This window comes from Tursiops truncatus, chromosome 1 (assembly GCF_011762595.2).
Source record: "Tursiops truncatus isolate mTurTru1 chromosome 1, mTurTru1.mat.Y, whole genome shotgun sequence".
NCBI lineage: Eukaryota > Metazoa > Chordata > Mammalia > Artiodactyla > Delphinidae > Tursiops > Tursiops truncatus.
In genome coordinates, this window is record NC_047034.1 from 82,755,978 (window position 1) to 82,776,375 (window position 20,398).

General features: G+C 45.6%; 1 long non-coding RNA gene across 1 annotated transcript in view; it reads right to left on the reverse strand.

Annotated features, from left to right (window-relative positions):
• The window catches only part of LOC109547329 (uncharacterized), a 181,955-nt gene extending 169,445 nt beyond the window's left edge, over window positions 1-12,510 (reverse strand). The window contains exons 1-2 of the long non-coding RNA XR_004527713.2: window positions 12,423-12,510; window positions 5,457-5,587 (exon numbers count right to left, since the gene is read on the reverse strand). This is a non-coding gene — a long non-coding RNA (uncharacterized lncRNA). The remainder of the gene's footprint in view (window positions 1-5,456; window positions 5,588-12,422) is intronic.
• Between the last annotated feature and the right edge of the window lie 7,888 nt (window positions 12,511-20,398).

The window sequence follows — 20,398 nt, forward strand, 5'->3', positions numbered from 1 at the left end:
GCACACGATTGACTTGAAATGAAGAGAAGAGAATAATAGTGAACTGCCATCCCAGTTCCACGTTGTTTCATTTCTTCCTCACAGCAGCCTTGATATTACTACCTCCTTTTCTGCAGAGAAGGAAACCAAGTATGTATGCGAGCTGGGACTTGAACTCCAAAGCTGAGACTCGTTCACTCCAAATGGCTTCCCCCTTGAACCTCGGGTTAGGAAGCTTAGAGATGACCCAGGCCAATCACCCTTCAGAGCAGTCATGAAAACCACAGCTGGTTTCTCTGATGGTGGGCAGCTCGCTGGGTCCCGGACCTGGGACCATCAGAAAGGTGGCTGACCACTCGTGCTGTGGAGGGCCAATATTCGCTCCTAGAGAATCTTCCTTGACAGCTTCACAGAAAGGGACACACATCAGTGCCCAGAGAAACCTTAACAACCTAACTGATTTTCACAATTGTCATTCAAATGCCAGGCAGCATGTTCTGTTTTATGAATGTAAAGAACAGAACATCAGTGACATCAATGCTTAAACAGAAGGTACATGGGAAAGGACTAGTGAGCCAGCACTGCAGGACCCAACAGTCTCATGAAAAGCCAAAGGAAGGCTGTTGACTTGTGAATCAGTTTCCATGTCAGGGCCTTGGCAGGAGGGAGCCTCCCACACTCATGGACTGGACTTCTGGACCTTCAAAGATCCTAGAGCCCAAGCCCCTGCTCTTCTCCCCGTGAAATCAGGGGTCCTGGGGTCAGAACGGGCGCTTCGTGGCGAGGAAGGCATAAAGTGCGAGTCCAAGAGGATGGTGGAAAGGCCAGACAGAGAAGTTGGTAAGGCGCAGCGGGTAGCACTTCATGCCAGGCCGAAGGGCTCTCGATCCAGATGTGGCCCTGTGTCTGTATGTTCCTGCTGTTTACAATCAGCAAATCCATTCTTATGGAGCTGGCTTATGTTTGCTCGGTGGACCAGCACCTCATGCTTTTCAAACATGTGGAAAATAGGGAGGAGATATGGGGATATATGTATATGGGGATATATGTATATGTATGTGGGGATATATGTAAATATATAGCTGTACACATCACTTTGTTATAAAGCAGAAACTAACACACCATTGTAAAGCAATTTTACTCCAATAAAGATATTAAAAAAAAACAACATGTGGAAAATAATGAAAATGGCTTTACTAACTGTGGTGACTTTGGATCACAGTTTCCCCTGAGAAGACAGGAAACAAGTGGGGGCCCATTCAGGACCAAGCTGCAGGACAGTCATCCCCTCCAAGAACCTGGCAGGCCTGCTCAGGCCCCCAGCCTGCTCCTCTCCAGTGACCCAGGGAGAGGAACTTTCCATCAAAGCAAGGCCTGACTCAACCTCTCCCAAGCAAACCAGACACCAGCCACCGAACTGCCAGCATATTGAGAGGCTTCCAGGAAAGGCCCATAAAACCTTTACTGTAAATTCAATAAACTGGATTTCCAACATGGTGGGCTTAGGAAGCCTGGAGCCACACTGCCGCCTTCCACCCCCTCTGCCATCTGCACACACACAGAAGTAAGCGTTCCAGCCCAGACAGAAATGCAGCCCCACCCTCAGCCCCGTGCCGGTCCTCCCATTCCCAGGGAGCTTCTACATGCTCTCCCCACACCACCAGCACCACTGGACCAGCTCAGGCCAGGATGCAGAGGAGCCTTGTCCACGGAACCTCCAGATGAATGATGCTTAGCCAACCACAGGGTGTGAAAAACAAGCCCTCCAAGGCCCTTGAGCACCTTCGGGAACTCAGCTCCTTGACACTTGTCGGAGCCCATCACCTGCCTTTCTGTGCCCCATACCATTAGTCCCATCAAGGACACCCAGCTACTAAGACCACAAAAAGGAAATATACACACACCACAACATTCAGTCTAGATCCAGAAGACATTTGACTCAGGGTGATGGAGTCACAGCATTTCTCCCTTTCTTGGTCAAAAACCTCAGCCCCTGACCCTGATCCTTGGCTGAAGGCCTCACACTCCGCCCCCAGCACTGACACACATGAATTTCTCCCACACCTTTCACTTTCTTACCCAAGCCCCAGCCTCACTCTGGAGTCCCAGGGCTGAGTCATTCAGGGCATCAAACACGCATCTATGTGCAAGCTGGCCTGTGCTCTGTGTCAAGATACAGAGGCAAAAGCAGGCCTTGAGCTTTCAGTCTGCACTTGGCCCGCTGCTCCAGGGCAAGGTGGGTATCAGGGAAGGTCACGGCAGAGTCTGTGCTGGGAAACGTGGCTGAGTGGACCAGGACGAAGACCTTTGGCAGGGCCTAGGAAGTCTGTGTTTCATCAGAAAATACAGCAAGCACCTCAAAACTCTGGAATGGGAAAGGACTTAGAGGTTACCCAGCTCCACACTTGGCATTGTGCAGGTGAGGAAACTGAGGCACAGGGAGGTGAAGTGCCTTGCCCAAGTTCACACATTCATTCTCTCACACAATCAGTAAGCCAACTACGGGTCAGGTGCAATGCCACAGAAGGCTGGCCTCCTGACTACAGAGCACTCACTCCCCAGCACTTCCTGCTTCTGAAATAACAACGCAGGGGCCCACAGAGCATCTAGGGCACAAGGTTGTAAGGCACGTCATGGTCTAGCATGAGGACACTGGATTCACAGAAGACTGAGGTCTATGTGGCCCTAGGAAGATGGCCTCCCTTAACTTTATCTCTTCTTTGATGCAATACGTCCGGTAATATCCATATCTATTCCCCACTTTCTCATTTGCTGCAGTGTCAAACGAGATCATATGTAAAACTGTGAATCCCCATAAAAGGGAGGAAGTGAGGAAGAGATAACAAGAGAGTTAGGTTAGCACTGGGAGGCTTGGGCAACCCCAGCGTCCATGAGGAAACTGATGCGAGTTCCAGGTCCCCACTGAGCACCTGGGTGATTCTCCACAGACAGGTATCCTGCCTGGCCCACCCGCTGAACCACTGCTGTCTGAGGCAGTTTCTCAGGAAGCCGAGACTTGCCAGCATGATCCACACCCGACTCCTTCCTAGAGCAGGCCGAAAGTGAAAGGCATACTGTGCATTTCTCCTCCGGGTGATACGGTTTCACATTCCTTCCTGCCTCTTCGCATGAGGACCTCGGAATCTTCTCTGCAAGGCTGTCTAGAACACTTCCCGCCCCGGCTCAGACACACGGGCTGTGGATATTTTCCACATTTTTTTTAAACTGTTTTTTTGGGAAACTATTTTCCTCCAGCCCTGGACCAAGGACAAACCAATCAGAGCTTGCAGTTGTGAGTCCAGAGTGCAGCCAGACATTTGCGGGGCACCAGCACTGCCTGTACTTTTCCATGAATGGAGGGAGGGGGCCGCAGCAGGGTGGGCTTCCCTGGGAACGCTGCCTGGTGGCCTGGCATCCTGGAGATTTTCCCAGCTGGCTTTGGGGAAGTTACTCCAACCTGATCCAGTCCAGCTGTGGCGGACGCCCTGATGGGTGTGAGCATTCATACTTTCATCCCTGATTTTTTGTTTATTTATTTATTTCTGGCTGCACTGGGTCTTTGTTGCTGCGTGCGGGCTTTCTCTAGTTGCGGCGAGCGGGGACTACTCTTCGTTACGGTGCACGGGCTTCTTATTGCAGTGCCTTCTCTTTGTTGCGGAGCACGGGCTCTAGGCACGCAGGCTTCAGTAGTTGTGGCATGCGGGCTCAGTAGTTGTGGCTCGCACGCTCAGTAGTTGTGGCTCGCACAGCCCTGATTTTTAAACAGGAGGTGGTCCTGGTTCCCCCAAACCAGCTTCCTCTCCCTGCTGGATCTTCATGGTAGTTCTTCAGCCTGGGTGATTATCTGCACATCTTAAATACCCCAGGTTTTAGGGCTGGCTGGCCCCACCAGTAACCTGTGCTCATACCTCAGGCCAGCCCCAACCTAGCATGAGATGGAGAGTGAACTTCTGCCGCCAACAAGACAGACTGATGATAGAGGGTTTGGAGGGGACATAGGCTGTATGAAGGAGTGGTTAAGCACATGGAATTCGGGGTCTGACATACTCAAGTTCAACTGGCTCTGCCACTTTCTAGATGTTGTTACTTCTCTGGGTTTCAGTTTCCTCACCAGTGAAAGAGCTAATACGACTTGCCTCAGAGAACAGGAGGAGATAGGATAAATAAATTTAAGCAATATATATATAACGTACTTATCGCTGGGCCTGATACAGAATTGGTGATGTACTGCAATTGTGAACAAGAGGGGCAGGCTGAAGCATACGACATACCCACCCTCTCACTCCAGAATTATGATCTAGTGAAAGCAGAGGGCAAGATGAGGATGAGGGAGGCACACAGAACAGCACAGAAGGACAATCTCTCCACTTTAGGAGCTGCACAGGAGAGCTGGGGTTTTGTGGCCAAGGCCTGTGGGGAAGAAGAGGTGTAGTCTCTAGTCTGGCTCTTAGAGAACTCAAAGAAACTGGAGTTTTCAGTGAGCTCACATGTGGTTCAAAAGCAGCCTTCCAATTTGACAACCTAAACCCATGCCCCAGACACGATCCATCTTGCTGCTGGGCTAATCCCCCTGGAACACAATGGGCTTCTTTCTTTCCATCCCCTTACCCCACTCCTCAGGTTCTCCTACCACTCCCGCCAATGCCCATTTCTTCCTGCAAAACCTTGGAACAAAACTATCACTTGACACACTATTTTTCTTAAGTGCTGGCTGGCAGAACAATATGTGTAGGGTAATCATTCCAGTTATGCTAAAATATAAATATTTATCAATGATTAGAAAACTATATGCCAAGGTTACTATATTCCAAGGTTAAGAGTGATTACCTATTGTCTACAAGGGGTGGAATTAGAGGTGATTTTTATTTTCGACTTCATGCTTTTCTGTATTTTCCAAATGAATAATTTTAGGTTTTATAATCATAAAATATGGGACTTCCCCGGTGGCGCAGTGGTTAAGAATCTGTCTGCCAATGCAGGGGACACGGGTTGGAGCCCTGGACCAGGAAGATCCCACATGCTGTGTAGCAACTAGGCCCATGCACCACAACTACTGAGCCTGCACTCTACAGCCCACGAGCCACAACTACTGAGCCTGCGTACTGCAGCTACTGAAGTCCATGTGCCTAGAGCCTGTGCTCCACAACAAGAGAAGCCACTACAATGAGAAGCCCGCGCACCGGAACAGAGTAGCCCCCACTCACTGCAACTAGAGAAAGCCCACGCAGCAACAAAGACCCAACGCAGCCAAAACTAAAAATAATACATTTATTTTTTAAAACTCATAAAATATAATTTTTTAAGAAAACAAAGTTCATCACTTGCTTTTTTACATGTACATTAAATCATGCACTCTCCTGCTTAAATTTTTTTGATAGTTTCTCATGCACACAGAATAAAATTCAAACTCCTTTCCCATAGCCTACAAGGCTAGACATGACCCAGACCCTCCACATGCCTCCAGCCCCATCTCCTACCTGTTCTTATCCTCACCCACCAGCTCCAGCCTTGATGGCCTCCTCCTCGGTGAGAATCGCAGCTTCACCACTTACTAGCTGTGTAATCTTAGGCAGCTTACTTAACCTCTCTAATGCCCTAGTTTCCAATTCTGAAAGAAAAAAAAAAAAAGACAATAATAGTATCGGTATCTATCGGTATCTAATAGTATCTGTACTTTATTTTGTGTTATTGTCAAATAATGTTCCATTGTATGCATATATCTCATTTTATTTATCCATTCATCAGTTCATGGACATTTGGGTTGTTCCCATTTGGGGAACATTTATATTTAATGTAGCTACTAATAAGGTAGAATTTACACTTACCATTTTGCTATTTGTTTTCTATATGTCTTATGGGTTTTGTTCCTCTATTACTGCATCACTGCCTTCTTTTATGTCAAACAGATATCTTCTAGTGTACCATTTTAATTCCCTTGTTGTTTCCTTTCATTTTTTTAGTTATTTTCTTAGTGGTTGCCTTAGTGGTGGAATATTATAATTAACATCTTAACTAAAACATTCTCATTTAGATTAATACCAACTTAATTTGAATAGTATAAAACTTTGCTCTAATATGGTTTTATTCACTCCCTGCCTCCTTTGTGCTGTTACTGTCACATAAATTGTATCTTTATACCTTGTAAACCCATCAACACAATTTTGTAATTATTGATTTATGCATTTTCTTTTAAATCAGATAAGAACAGAGTTACAAACAAAAATATATTTATACTGCTTTTTATATTTACTTATGTAGTTACCTTTACGAAGTTATTTCTTTATGTGGATTCAAGTTACTGTTGAGTGTCCTTTCATTTCAGCCTGAAGGACTCCCTTTAGTATTTTTTGTAGGGAAGTTCTAGTAATTTTTTTATTAATTTTTTGTTTCTCTTGGAATGCCATAATTTCTCCCTTTTTGAAGGAGGGTCTTGCTCCATATAAAATTCTTGGTTAACACTATGACTCTTTCAGTACTTTGATATGTCGTTTCACTGCCTTCTGGCCTCCACAGTTTCTGACATGATGCCAGCTGTTAATCTTATTGAGGAATACTTGTATATGATAAGTTGTTTCCCTCTTATTTTAATATTCTCTCTTTGTCTTTGACTTTCCACAGTTTGACTATGACGTGTGTAGATATCTTTGAATTTATCCTACTTGGAGCTTGTTGAGTTTCTTGGATGGAGCCCTCTATGTACATCTCATTCCTCAGATATTTCTTTCAAGTTTTGGGTCAGTCTCTTGCCCTAAGTGGTATCACTGCCTCAAGTAGCATGATGTTAAACAACTGCAGCTGATTGTTTTTAACAAATACTCAAGGGACAGAGCTTTCCTCACTCAGTCTACTCTGAGTCAGGCAAATCAAGATAAGTGCTATGAGTGGGACTTTTCCAGGAAGCTGCCAGACTGGTCAAGGGATGACAATTCTCTATTCATTCTTGGAGATGGGGCTTCTGGGGGCACTACAAACCCATTCTGCCCCCTTCAGTGATTGCTAGGCTACTGGTTTTCACAGGTTCCATAGTTCCAAGGTTGTTGGTTTTCAAGTCTACCACAGAGCTGAGGAGAGTGGATGGGAAAAGAGCAAGTTAAAATATCACAAAGCTTGCTGTTTTTGCTAAGATGGCTTCTTAAAATAAACAATCATCTAATTGTTACAAGTCTTTTGTTAATTTCCAGAATTCTGAAAAACTGATTCTGGCATTTCTTTTCCAGTGTTCTAGCTGCTTTTATAGAGAAACTGATTTTCAGAGGTCCTTATTCCACCATTCCAAAATGCCTCCTCCCTTATAATGATTTGAAGGGCATGTCTTGCAGATTCTCTCTGTTAAGAAACAGAGCTTCGTAATGTCTCAAAGGCATTGTTTCAAAGCAGCCTCCTTGGGAGCCCAATGTAGAGAAGACCTTATCTCCAACATCACTGTGGACATGGCTTTTGATTAATGGAGTGGATTATAAACTGATACATAAAAGGTCACAAAGTTTTCAAAGGATTATACCAGTTTCAATTGAGAGAGACAGACAATACAAAATGAAGAGGGCTTTGAACCCCCAAACTTCTCTAAGCAGAAGGTAGGCTCAGAAAATCACTCGGCTGTAAACATGAGCTGTTTTACATGTAAAAAGAACAATGACCCAGAAGGTAAGATCAAAATCCCACGATCCCAGAGGGGAGAGCCAAGAGTTACGTACAATAATTCCCAGAGAGCAGAACTGAGCCCTAATTATGAAACGAACTTGCAATATGCACTCAAATAGATTTCAGAATTACTAGGGACCAGTGACTGCTATATGCCTCCTATTTTCCTCTTTATGAACCAAAGGGTCTAGAACATACGCCTAACCTACCATTCTATGTTGCCTATGTGGGGAGCGGAAAACATCTCTTTAGTCCACAGTTCTTCAGATTGAGAAGAATATACTCAAGTTGATCCTTAAGGACCTCATCAGAGTAGCCTCATTCACATTTGAACCTGATTTAAATGATGAGATCATGGACTTCAAGCCGACGCTATAATGGGATAAGCCTTGGAAGTCTCAGGGGGGGGGATGAGTATATTTTGTGTATGAGAGTGATTTGAATTGTTGTGGCCAGAGGGTAGACTGTGGCAAGTTGTATTTTTCAAAGATAGTCACAACAGTATCTCCCATCCCACATGCTTTTCTTACAATGCTGTCCTGATATTCTTCCCATTGAGTGGTGGTGTCACGTCCCTTCCCCTTGAACCTAGGTGGACCTTTGTGTCTGCCTCTATCAATACAGTGAGACAGAAGTAACACTGCCATTTTAAAGGTTAAATCATAAAAAGTTCATGCACTGCTGCTTTGCTCTTCAGGGGCACACACTCTAGGAACCCAGCCACCAGGCTATGAGAAAGTCCAAACTATCCCACACGGAAAGGTCATGTGTAGGTTTTCTGTCCAACAGCCCAGTTCAGATCCTAACCAACAGCCAGTATCAACCACAAACTACATGACTCCTGACATCTCCAGATAATTCTAGATCCCAGCTGTTGAATCACTGCAATCTTCAAGTCTTTCCATCTGAGTCCCCAGATGTTGTGGAGGAGAGACAAGCCATTCCTTCTATGACCTATCCAAATTTCTGACCAACAGAAACCATGAAAGATAACAAAATGATTCTCATTGTTTTAAGCCACTAAACAATGGTTTGTTTTACAGCAGTATATAACTGGAACTTATACCTTGACAGTATGGTTTAAAACCCCATGTGTGGACATTTGAGTTATTTCATTTTTTTTGCAATTGTAAGCATTGCTGCTATGAACATTTTTTGTACATTCCCCCAGCACACATCTAAAAGAGTGTCTTTTGGTTATATACTTAGGAGTAGAATTGCTGTTTAAATTTACAAGATAATGCCAAACCATTTTTTCAAAGAGGTTGTACTAAGTTACATTCCACTGACAAGGTATAAGAAATCCTGTTATCTCTCACCTCAGGGCTCTTACACTGGCTAACCCCTCTGCCAGAAATGCTCTTCCCCCAGGCACTGCACAATTCACTCCCTCACTCCCTTCAAATCTTTCTCAAATGTCACTTTCTCAATGAGGCATACCCTGACTTACTCCATTTAAATTTAAATTAACCTCACCAGCCCCACCACCATGCTCAATTATCCTCACCTCTTTCTACATCTCCCTTTCTAGCACACTATATAACTAGCTAATTATTATATTTATTGCTTATTGCCCATCTCCTCCCAGAAGAATGTAAGCCACCACAAGAACTGGCATTTTTGTCTTTTTGTTCACTGCTATGTCCTGAGCACCTAAAAGAGTAACTAGTGCAAAGTAGGGTTGGATTAATTTTTATTGAATAAATGAATGAATGTCTACATCTTTTCCAATGCCCTGTATTAAGACTTTGTAATTTTTGCCAATCAGTCAGATAAATGTTAACTCATTGTTGTCTTAATTTATTTTTCCTTGATAACTAATGAGACTCAATACCTCTCCACATGTTTCTTAGCCATATAAATTTCCTTTTCTGTAAAACCCCTGTTCATGTCATCTATCCCTTTCCTATTGAGTTGTTCATTCTCCTTTTATTGAATTGCAAGAATTCTGCATGTATAATCTTGATACTGATCCTTTGCAAGTTACATGTATTGCAAATATCTTCTCCCAGTGTACAACTTGTCTTTAAGATGTTTCATAAACATAAATTCTTTATTTTAATATAATCAACGTTACGGTAAATTCTTTTTATGTCTTGTTTAAGAATAAACTATTCTCATGCCAGAACATCAATGCTGGGGGGAGGGGGAGCAGTCCTTTCTAAAACTTGCTTTTTAAATAAAAACTTACGTTATTGACCACAAAGAGTCCTTGCACGAAATTTAACGTATTAAAAAGGACCTCCAGGGACTTCCCTGGTGGCGCAGTGGTTAAGAATCTGCCTGCCAATGCAGGGGACACGGGTTCGAGCCCTGGTCTGGGAAGATCCCACAGCCGCGGAGCAACTGGGCCCGTGCGCCACAGCTGCTGAAGCCTGCGTGCCTAGAGCCCGTGCTCCACAACAAGACAAGCCACCGCAATGAGAAGCTCGTGCACCGCAACGAAGAGTGGCCCCCACTCGCCGCAATTAGAGAAAAGCCCGCACGCAGCAATGAAGACCCAATGCAGCCAAAAATTAATTAATTAATTAATTATTTTAAAAAAATGGACCTCCAGGCCCCTTCAGGGAAACAAGCCCACCTACCCCTAGACCCAGGCCCCTCTCTTTCACTCAGCCTCTTCACCTTCTCCCCTCTGGCAACATAATGGGAGACAACACCATCAGTCACCCCTAAGAGCTGCCAGGTGGGCAAGAGGTTGTGGGGAAGTGGAAAAGAGCCCAAGGGAAGGGATTGCAGTTTAGAAATACCAACTGGCAGGAGTAGCCCTCCACCGCCAGAGGACTGGGCAAGTCCCAACAGAGGACTCTAAGGGGCACTTAGAGATGTGAAATGTAGCAAAAGATGATGATAATGATGGGAGGTGGGGGTAATGAACTAAGGAGAGCTCCAGCTAAAGCAGAAACAGCTGCACTTTTTAAAAAAAGAGACACCCTTTCAGATGGGCCCCACTGAGGCAGGGGACAGCAGGGGTAACCTCTGTGCCTCTAAGAGAACCTGCGTTGGTTGATCTGCACATCAGCACAGGTTACTGGAAATGAGTGGACATCAAAGGGCAGAGAGGAAGAAGGGAAGGGGGCTGCTTGAGCCCAAGGCTCTCTGTCCCTAGTGTTCACACCTTGACTTTGTCGTTCACTGATGATAGGCTTCCAGAGGCCTCCTCAGCTTCACAACACAAAGATAAAACTCATTTTTCCTGAATGGAGGAGAAAGGGGGAAATTTCAAAATATAAACACCAGAAGATGCCCCGGTCCACCTTCCTAAGATTAGCTCAGCTATCAGTGTAGGTAACCCGCAGGGATTCTCAGAGTCCCAAGCCCACGACCGGATGAGTCACTAGATCTTATTTCAAGCGTTCAGACTTTGCCTCCAGTGACTATGTGGCTTTGACACTTTCTGTCATCTCTGCTGAGAAGAGAAGCAACAACCAGTCGCTGCTGCCAGAGTCTGGGGCATGGGTAAATCTCCTGCCCCGAGCTATCCTCCTCTGCACCCTCCTTCGCCAGCTCCCCAGAGAGACAGCCAGTGCTAAGCACTGGACTGAGAGCCAAAAGCGCCAAATTCCGCTCAAATGGTTTCTCCTCACGCACATAACAAAGGAGTTGTTCCCCTCGTTCTGAGATGAAGCACAAGCCAGGAAACTGAAAGGCCATTGGGTAGAGGAGGGAGTCCAGGTCTGCCCTTTATCCTAAACCACATACCACAGAAAAGTATCAAATGAACCTCTGTGCCTTGCAAAATGGCACAAGGCACCCGGAGGAAGCCCACTGGGCGGAAACTCAGCTCACATCCCCCAGCCCGGCAGACATCACCAGACCTGTGACCGTGGGAATTCCCCCTCCAGGTTTCCCTGCTGCTCACAAGCCAGTCCTTCTTTCAGGAAATGTAGTCCCCGTGCAGGTAGGCAGCACCAGGACACGGGTGGTTTTAGCCCTGACCGGTAAGTCTTCAGGAAAGGGAGCCCCTCGCCCAAATTGTTCACAATGGGCCCAGCCTTCGGGCCGTAGCTCGAGACCCTGCACGCAGACAGGTTTACCCAGAGCATCTGAAGCGGTAGTGGGAGGAGGAGAGCGCCAGTCCTGCCTCCAAGGAGCTCCCAGCCTAAGGAAGAAATCATCGTGATGATGCTCCTAATCTGGAGTGGTGCAGTCCCTGCTGTCAGGTAAAGAGCCTCCTCCAGAAAGTTCCTTAGCGCAGGGAGGCCCCTGACAAGGAAGACCAGAATAGAGTTACTGCATTTACTTAATAAAAACATAAGCTATCTAGTGAAACTTCAATTTCTGATAAACAAGTAAACTTTTTTTTTTTTTTTTTTTTTTGCGGTATGCGGGCCTCTCACTGTTGCGGCCTCTCCCGTTGCGGAGCACAGGCTCCGGACGCGCAGGCTCAGCGGCCATGGCTCACGGGCCCAGCCGCTCCGCGGCATGTGGGATCTTCCCGGACCAGGGCACGAACCCGTGTCCCCTGCATCGGCAGGCGGACTCTCAACCACTGCGCCACCGGGGAAGCCCAAGTAAACTTTTGTTAGTGTATTTCCTGTGCAATATGTGGGACATACTTAAACTTTAAAAAAAAGGATTCCTTCTCTGTCTGAAATTTAAATTTAACTAGATATCTTGTATCTGGCAACTCTAGAACTCAACAAAATCACAAGGCCCAAACCTAAGTCCATATATGCGGCAATGTGTGAGCAGGCAGAAATTTAAAAGTCATAGCGTCAAAATGCTGAGAAGGCAGAAAATAAAGAGTGGCTCAGAGTCAGCAGGGGGCTGCCCGGCAGTGCCCAGGTTATCTGGAATACCTCAGATTCTGACCGCCCCTGCCGGCTGCGTCCCTGTCCCTGGGTCGTGGGCCCGGTGAGATCCAGAAAAACAAGTCCCGCGACTTCGCAGCCAGCTGCGTCCACTCGTCCGCTCGACCAGAGCTGACGCAAAGCACCCTGGGAGCGGGCGGGTCAGGGGCGGGGCCTCGGGGGAGGTGGTGCCAAGATCTAGGGAACGGAGATGGGTGCCGAAGGGAAGGTGTGCGCTTTCAAAATGAAGAGTGATGCGAAGTCTTCTTTGTTGCCAGGAGAGACACCTCCGTGAGACCCACGCTGTGAGGGGTACTGGTACACGGGAACTTGAGAGCGGAGAAACTGAAAAACAGGAAACGGCGTGAACCAGAGCTGAAGCCACAGACTCTGAAGGCCTGATCTCCCTGCGAAGTCAACTCAGACGTCAGGGAAGTCGGAGGTTTCATCTTCTAAGAGGGGACCAAGGTGCAACCTTCAGAAAGGCAGTTTTTTTTTTTTTTTAACATCTTTATTGGAGTATAATTGCTTTACAATGGTGTGTTAGTTTCTGCTTTACAACAAAATGAATCAGTTATATAGAGACATATGTTCCCGTATCTCTTCCCTCTTGCGTCTCCCTCGAGAAAGGCAGTTTTTCAGAGACAGTTTTAGCAACCTCAGCTCCCACAGGCCTGAGGCTTGAGAATTGCCAAGGCTACCCGGCTAACAGACTGGAGGCTGAAGTCAGGGGAACTGCCTGGCACTCACCTTGCCGCAGCTCAGGCCTTCCTGTTCCTGGTTTTGGGCACCAGCCTCCAGGTCCTTGGTGTCCTACTGCGAGGAGGGCTGAGAACATCTGAACGTCCCGGAACATCCAGAGTCAGAGCAGCTCTCACCACCACTGAGAGTGACAGCTGGGGCTGCGTGCTTTGAGGAGCTTTGAGAAGAACCTAAGGCAGCCTTAGCAAACACCACTGCTATTATTACTGTTTACCAGGCACTAATTGTATACCAGACAACGTTAAGAACTTTATCCAGTGCCTTCCTTAATACACAACCAACCTGGGAAGTGGTCACCGTTGACTCTGTTTTACAGACGAGGAAGTGACAGCCACGGGCATCTACCAGTCTAGACAGTCAGCACTCAAGGGAGACCAGTGAGACAAAATCTCAGACTTTGGAAATGATCATCGAGGTTAAACCCCTGATTCTTCGGAGAATGGTTATCAGGACAGAAGATGCTAAGGGCAGGCTCCAAGTCCTTGCAGAGCTGCTCTCTGACAGCAGGGGGCGCCAATGTCTCCGAAAAACTACCTGTCGCAGAAAATCTAGACAGGATTGGTGCAGAGGAATACAGATGCCAAAGGGAAGAAATGCAAAGGATCCTTTGGGCCCCACGGGCCCCAGAAAAGAAACTCAAAACAAAACTGGCCTGTGATGCAGGCAAATCAGTCCCAGATTTAGCTCCCGGCTTATTGAGCCCTCTTATCAGCTTCTCCAGAGCTCAGCCAACGTCCCATGGGGAAAACCAGCCTGGCCTTCGTGGTTTCTCATCTGTCATAGCAGCCCCTCAAGATGGCCACAACCTCTGTGGTTTTTCTTTCCCTCTGTGGAGTCTGCTCTGCTCAGGTCAAGTCCACACCCATGCTCAGAATAGGCAAATGCCCCCAGGGAAGAAAATGAGTGTGGATCAGCTGGCCTAGGAAAGGCTCCTTCTCTAGTTTAGTTCGCCTCCTGCTCATTGCTTCCACTGGTCTCCATTGTTTCAGTACATGACTCTGACAACTTACCCAGTTTTCTTCTTGTTAGTGTGTTATTGCAGTGGTAGTGGTGGTGGTCTGTTGCAACTCTCTCTGTCCTACCCAGGAGCGGAAGTCCAGGTTCGCTCTCTAAGCTTCTGCTTCCTCACCTGTGAAATGATGATGATAGTGTAAACATAAAGGGAAAGGAAGGATGTCTATCAGCCAGCACAGTGCCCAGAGCATGGGGGCACTTAGCAAAGTGGGGCCTGTTTTTGGCCACCTGAGGGATTTGCAGGGGAGGCCCTGTGGGTCCTGGTGAAGAGCACTGGCCGTGGAGTCAGTAGGCTCAGATTTGAACCCCAGTTCCCCAACTTGTAAGTTGTGTGACCTTGAATAAATTGCTTAACCTGTCTCAGCCTGAGTTTTCTCCCCAGTCAAATGATGAAAACTAATGTCTGCCTCATAGCCTTGTGAGGATGAAATGGGGTCCTATATATGAAGCCTTTTACTCCATGCCTGGCTATTGGTAGGTACTCAGTGGTAACTAGTAGCACATCTTATTTCACTTACTAGATGAAATAAGGGCAGAGAGATTAAGGCATTGTAGTATTTGGAGTGTGCCAAATGGAGGTGATAATGTTTCTTACACTTTATATCCATTGAGCAGTTTTCCCAAGTACTTTGACATTCATCATCTCTTCCTCACCACCACCAGGTAGTCCGCCCTTCCTATCTGTGGGTTCAACCAAACACAAATCGGAAACATTCAGGGGAAAAAATTCTAGAAAGTTCCAAAAGGCAAAATTTGAATTTGCCCCATGGGCAACTATTTACATTGTATTAGTATCATAAGTAGAGATGATATAAAATATAAGGGAGGATGTAGGAGGTTGTATCCAAATACTATGCCATTCTACATAAGGGACTTGAGTATCTTGTATTTTGGTAGATGTGGGAAGTGGGGAGGGGATGGAACCATTCTCCCGTGGACACCAAGAGATGACTGACTGTATGATATAGTAGAACAGGTATTATCCCCATTTTAAAGATGAGGAAACTAAGGTTCAGTGTGATTAAATGAACTAGCTAATGTCCACCCAACTACTTGGGCAGAACCAGAAAAAGAATTAGTCTTTATACCCCTAGTTCCTGCCTTCATGGGTATAATAATCCTCCCATGAAATGAGCCTCCAAAGGAGAATACAATCCGGTGGTATAAGGTGGACATTAGGCAGGGGTATGAGAGAATATTGGAGAAAGGTGAGCTGTGGGAAAGCTTGTTAGCAGAAACTATGTTTATGTGTTTGATTGAACCACTGCATCCACCATTGCCCAGTGCAGATCGGAGCCCTAAAGAGGACAGATGAAACTCAGAAACCCCGATGAGAGGAAGGCTGGGAGCACAGTTCACATCTCAGGTTGTCTGACAAGGTCAGGTTGTACGTTTTCTTATGTATTCATTCCACAAAAATGTTTTGGACTCTTACCATATAGCAGGTGCTGTGTTAGCAGCATACAGTCAGGAACAAAAACATAGTTCCTATCCTCATGGAGCTTGTCACCTGGTGAAGGAGACAAATAATGATCACATAAAACACAAGTAGATATATGTGTATACGTGTACAAATTGAGATAAGTGTTATGATGGGGAAGTACCAGGTGTGTTGAGAGAGCACCTAAGCAGTAAACCTGGCCATGAGTTGGGAAGGGCATGGGAAGGCCAACTCCAGGAGCCGGGCAGGCAGAGAATAGCGTGTGTGAATTCCCCACATGATAGTGCATGGAACACTCAAGATAAGGGAAGACAGTGAACCAGGCAGCAGAGAGAGTGATGGAGAAGGTGGGCGGAGAGGCCACCAAGAGTGGGACAGGCTGGGTCTGCAGGCTGTGGGATCTGGGTCTTGGTCTAACAAAAGTGTGCAGCCACGACAGCGCTTTAAGCAGAGGGGGAGCTAGAAGAGCACTGAGAAAAGGGAGCAGGGAACGGCCTTTTCAGGGTTCTTTGATCTTAAACAACAGTAACAGTCTGATTTACTTCAGAAAAAAACTAATTTATTGGAAGCAGATATTGTAACATCAAAGGAAAGGCTGAACAACCGAGCCTTGAAAAGGACAGGAACCAAGGAAGTGCCACAGATGCAGGCAGTGGGGACTAAGGGATGGTCACCACCATCAGAACGAATCTGCCCAACTCTCATGGGCTCGACTTGGCCACAGGACAATACGCCTAGACTGGCAGTCTCTCGATAAAACAGCTTCCAAGGAGGGACGAGTGTTCCCCAAAGGAAAATCACCAAAAAATGTGGTGACATTCCCAAAGAAGTGGGAAAGGATTCTGGAAAAGAAAATCAGAGACCTACTACAGATTCTGAAAGAAAGGCAGGAGGATCATTAAGGACAAACTGGATTCCTATGGTTTTGCCCAGGAAACAAACTCAGACAGCATCGTGTCAAGGGTGTGGACCGTATAGGAGGCTTGGGAGATGGGAAATAGAGAAAGGAGCTACCAGATGGCAACTCATATTAGGTCACACGTCACACAGCCCTCCCCCAGGCCTCATTCTCTGAGTTATCTCTAGCATTCAGAGAGATAAGGTAACAACTAAACAAATAAGCCACCAAGCATAGTGAGGGGTGGCAGAGGAAACTGAGAAGAAATATATTCATTCTATCAATACTTATGTATAAGCATGTTCCTCTGCCTCTGACAGGCTCCTCTGCTTTGGAGGGTGAAGGAAGAGACAAGCATTACCTATTGATGAGACCCCTGGTGTGCAGGACAAAAGGAAAATATATCATGACACCTGCTGACAGACCTGCAGGCAGGAAGCACCCAATATGGGCAGAGCCACTTCCCCTGCTACTACAGATCTGTCTGTTAGGATAACATTGTGGTTTCCTTCCCGGACAAGCAAGCTTTGCTCAAAATGTGTAAATTCAACGCATGATTTCTCACAGGAAGAACATTTCAAATGTGGGTTGCAGTATCTTAGGAAGACATTGCAAAAGGCCTAAAGATAAAAATTGCACAAGAGTTGGACACCAGGGCAGGACGGGAAGCCTTGGCTTGCCTTCGTGCTCTTTCGCTTCCTTGGAATAGAGCTCAAGGTTCTTGTGCAGTTTTGAGGCATCGGCCTGACAGTTTCTGAAAGACTTGTTTTTTCCCCTCTTTCACAGACTTCTTCCATCGCATTAGATGAACTTTTTGGTGCAAAAAGAGTGGCAATGATTCCAAGGAAAGGAACTCAGAGATGAAACCGTGATGTGTAATCTGTCAAATCTTCAAAATGCCACAGCCAAAACCAAGAGATGCCTCTCTTGCAGAAAGGTGGTAGGAGAGACCGTGGCCGCTTCTGACAGCACGTGCGGCTTCCATGTGCCGCCATCCGATGAATTTACAATAAGAGCTTGAGCCACACAGACTCCTGAAAGAGGAAACTCTTATTACTGATGCACTCTGGTCGTTTCCTTACCGATCTCTCCAGCTCAGATCTCTTTTTCCAATTTAATCCACTTCACACCAGCTCTCAGATTGATCTTTCTATTGAATCACCACTCTGGTGCACCTACCCTCCTAAATCATTCCAAACTCCTTAGCCCAATTTTCCCAAATCTTTATTTCCTTGATGATTCTGTCATATCAATGTACCATCTATATTATTACTTCCTGAATATTGATTAAATTGCCTCATTTCCTTTGCATCACTGTAAGCAATATTATAATTACTGTTTACATATTTTCAATGTACATGAATATAAACACCTAACTTTAAAATGACCATCATGTACCACCAGAAATCATCTTGTGAATCCCCTCGTGGTACCACACTTTGGGAAACATGATTCAAGGCCTGCCCGTGGCTCCCACCAGGCGCCCTTCACGTACCTTGCACTCCGGCAAAAATGGACGGTTCACCTTTCCCTGCACACACTGCCCACGCCCATGTTTGTCCCACCACCCGTCTCTGCCTTTCGAATCACGTTAATCACTTAAAGGCCAGCCCTCCGATGCCCTCCACTGCTGAGGCCTTCCCCGACTCTCCCGGCCTGAAGGCGTCTCGCCTCTCTGAACCCTCACTGCACTTAGAGCACTGGGTAGTTCTCACTTAGGACTCAGTGTTGGTCTTGAAATAGGAGGTTTGGGTAGACGCCTTCTCCTCTTTCAGAACATCCGCAGGCTTTCTGAGACCGTAGCTGGTCATTTTACAGAGGGTCTGGCTCAGTTAACACTTATTGAATGAATGTATCCCCCCTCACTATTCAGTCTTCTCTTTGGTAAAACGCAAATCTGACGTCATTCTCCTGCTTCTCACAAAATAAAGTTCCAATAACTTAGCAGACATAAAGAGAAAATGTCCTTCACAATTTGGCCCCAAATGTCATTTTATCCACTCTGCTATCTCCCCGCTCTCCTCCCAGCCACACAGTCAGTCTCTAGCCACACCCAACTCCTTGCTGTCTCTTTGTCTAGTCTCCCTACCAGCAGCCCATGAAACGTACTTCCTCTCTACCAAACTCCAACTCAGTCCTCAAGTGTTAGCTAAAATGGCCTCTCTTCCTTGAAGCCTTTCCTACCTCTCCTCTGTGTTCCCAAATCATTCTATACATTTTTTTAAACATCTTTATTGGAGTATAATTGCTTTACAATGGTGTGTTAGTTTCTGCTTTATAACAAAGTGAATCAGCTATATGTATACATATATCCCCATATCCCCTCCCTCTTATGTCTCCCTCCCCCCCTCCCTATCCCATCCCTCTAGGTGGTCACAAAGCACTGAACTGATCTCCCTGTGCTATGAGGCTGCTTCCCACTAGCTATCTATTCTACATTTGGTAGTGTATGTATGTCCATGCCACACTTTCAATTCATCCTAACTTACCCTTTCCTCTCCCCTTTTACTGAAGCACTTGTCAATGATATTAGAGTTTCTCCTTTAAAATACTGTTGTTTCCTTTAGCCCATTAGCTCCCATAAGCAGGTATCTTATTCAATATCCCCAGTGCCTAGCGCAGTGCCTGGCACATAGTAGGTACTCAACATTGGTGAATGATCAATGCAAGGGTAAGAATGTAAGCTCTCTAGCCAGACCTCTGGGATTTGAAACCAAACATTGTCACTGTTTATCTTGGGAATGTTACTTAACTCCTCTGTACCTCAGTTTCCTCATTTTTAAAATGGTAATAACTCATACAGTTGTCTTAAGAATTAACTGAGTTAATAACTGTAATGAGCTTAGAATAGAGCTCTACACATTACATGCTCAATAAAGTCTGTTATTTACATTATTCCCATCAAAAACTCTGTGACTGGATGGGTCTCATGTAGTTCTTGCGTAGCTAGCTTGAACATGGACTGCCCCATGAATTTTCCATGTTTGTAAATGACAGTAAAGTTTTGCTTCTAAATTCCTAAAAAGTCTTTAGCAGTTGGGTGAAGAAGAAGAAACATGGCCAAATGGGATTCATTATGGATAAAGTGATAATGTGAGTGCAGGAAGATGGAAGTATTTCAAGATACACACCTAAGACAATGGGCATTTATGAGTTGAAAGCACCTTGGTGAGAAATCTGGGCACCTGGGATCTGGCCTTACCTTAACCACCAACAAACCACATGACCTCCCTGGACCTCAGTTTCCCCAGCTGTACAATGAGGAGATTAGAATGATTGATCTTTAGGGTCCCTTCCAACTCTTATGTTCTCCTTAAAAGAACTTAAAAGGCTTTCTAGTTAGTTCCCTCATGTCTTCACCAGTTAACATCACTAAACTACCAGATACCATAAAAGTAAACCAAGCGTCATTTGCCTCAAGAGTTCCCCTGTCAACCCTCCTTTAATATTATTTTTAAACTGATTAAGCTTGCATTCCATGTTTAGTGGGAAAACTGTGGTTGTCTATTTATTCAGATATACAGTAAGCCCCTACATACGAACGAGCTCCATTCCGAGAGCACGTTTGTAAGTCCAATTTGTTCATAAGTAAAACAAAGTGAGCCTAGGTACCCAACTAACACAATCGGCTATATGGTACTGTACTATAATAGGTTTATAATACTTTTCACACAAATAATACATTAAAAAAACACAAAAGATAAATAAAACATTTTTAATCTTATGGTACAGTACCTTGAAAAGTATAGTAGTACAGTACAACAGCTGGCATACAGGGGCACGTTTGCATCTTTGAAAGTTCGCAACTTGAATGTTCATACGTAAGAGACTTACTGTACCCATATATTTTCTGTTTTCTTTGCTCTTCAT